Source organism: Ipomoea triloba, chromosome 13 (genome assembly GCF_003576645.1).
Source record: "Ipomoea triloba cultivar NCNSP0323 chromosome 13, ASM357664v1".
NCBI lineage: Eukaryota > Viridiplantae > Streptophyta > Magnoliopsida > Solanales > Convolvulaceae > Ipomoea > Ipomoea triloba.
Genome location: NC_044928.1, coordinates 3,994,397 through 3,996,378, shown reverse-complemented (window position 1 = coordinate 3,996,378; position 1,982 = coordinate 3,994,397).

Below are 1,982 nucleotides of genomic sequence, written 5' to 3'. Positions count from 1 at the left end.
GACATTTGCGTGATGCTTTGACCCGACTCGACCCGTCTCACAAATAAGGATCCGTAAGACGGTCTCACGTGAGCCATTAAATATCAATATTATTATAACTTTTTTCTTTCGAAACAAAACCACCAAGTTAACTATTATTTATTTATTTTTAATTATTTTCAACTCAATTAGGTACCGAAAGCAGGTATATATCTAGCTGTAAGCCTGTAAACCTAGTTCAATGAGAACAAATTTTACCTAAAACACAAACATTAGTCTTTTGTTGACCACTTTAATTTTTTCAACATCTATCTACAACTTGAATAGATACTTTAGAATGTGATTGGATTGAAAGCTAAGTTATACAATTGTGAGAGTTGCAAAACATACCGCTATGGTTTTTTTTTTTTTTTTTGGTGACGACAATGAAAACTTGTTGTTACTATTTAAAAGTGTATATTAAGTAAATCTTGCTTTTGTGTAATAACTCACAAATCACATAGGAGGAGCGGATGAAACTCAAATTACAAATACATAATGTTCTAAGTTTGACTTCTCATGGGAGCGGCCTATTGACATTCTTGATTTAAGTCAGTCAATATGAACAATCTAAATTGGTTTATCTTATTATGATCATTTGAAAACTTTGTTGACTAGGCTCACAAAGCATTATTTTTGTAAATAGGTAAATTCTTTATTTTCATAATGTTTTTTTTTAAAAAAAATTTTCAAAACATTGAATATATTGTTGGTTTTTAATTTTAAGAGTTTAACACAATTAAAATAATAAATGTTATAATGTAAATAAAATAAATACTAGAATATACTATTTTTTATTACGCAAAAATTATAAGTAAAAGTCACTTTTTTTACTATGACAAGTCAAAGGTTCATATATATTATATTGTTTCAATATTACATTTGAATAGTCGAATTTGTTCGAAACCATTAATGAAGTCTCATAATACTCTTTGTAAGAAGAAGTGGGAAAATGAGAGTTAAATATATATATATATATATATATATATATATATATATATCATGTAAAGATTTAACTCCAGATGTGGTCCATAAATTATTCACATTTATTCTATTCTATTATGGACTTTAATTTAAAAGTTATATATTTGAATTCTTTACAAATAATTTTGTATCAAATTTAGTCATTCATTAGATATTTCATTTCAACGGTGTTAAAATCAATAGTATTATTAGGATTTGATATCCTTTGACTATATTAAACAGTAATATTAGACATTTTAAAATAACTTTCTGCTATATATTGACTTTTCTGGTCTTTACCGTAGGTCCAATTGTCTTACTTTATTATTGACTAGCATAGTCTTTCTTGTTGGTCGAATTATAATTTTCAGATTAAATTTAAGGAAGATTATTTTTAATTTGTAACAAATTGTGTAGTACCGGATAATTAGCCAAGTTGATAGAATAATTGAAATTAGATTAATTTTGAGAAGAATTATATTTGTATGTATTTTTTGAGTATTTAATTTTATTTTCTAGTTGACAAAGTTTGAGCTAAATTACTATTTTAGTATAATAGTAGTCCGTGTTTCAAAATGTAAAATGTGAGTTATGTTATATTTGTAACACTTTATTATTTATTATATGTTATGTTATTAGTGGCTGTAGCTTAGTCTAATAGTTTAGCCTACAGTATAGGAGAGTCATCAATAGCTTGTACTATAAGGACTCCCTCTCTCTCTTGTAATCGTTAGTTAATTCAAAGATCAATTCGTTAATCTGGTATCAGTTGCGATAGGTGACCGACTTTTCATCCACCAAATTCGATCACCAAATTCCCTCGGCTTTCCAATCGGTCCTGTCATTGTTGATCTCGTCGCTCACCGACGAGGTCATGTACCTCGCCATCGGCAGGGATACCGCTCGGGAGGTCTGGGATGCCATCTCCGCCGCTCTCGCATCGTCGTCGCGCTCCCGGTGCCTGAGCTTGCTCGGCCAGTTCCAAAATCTGCGGCAAGGTT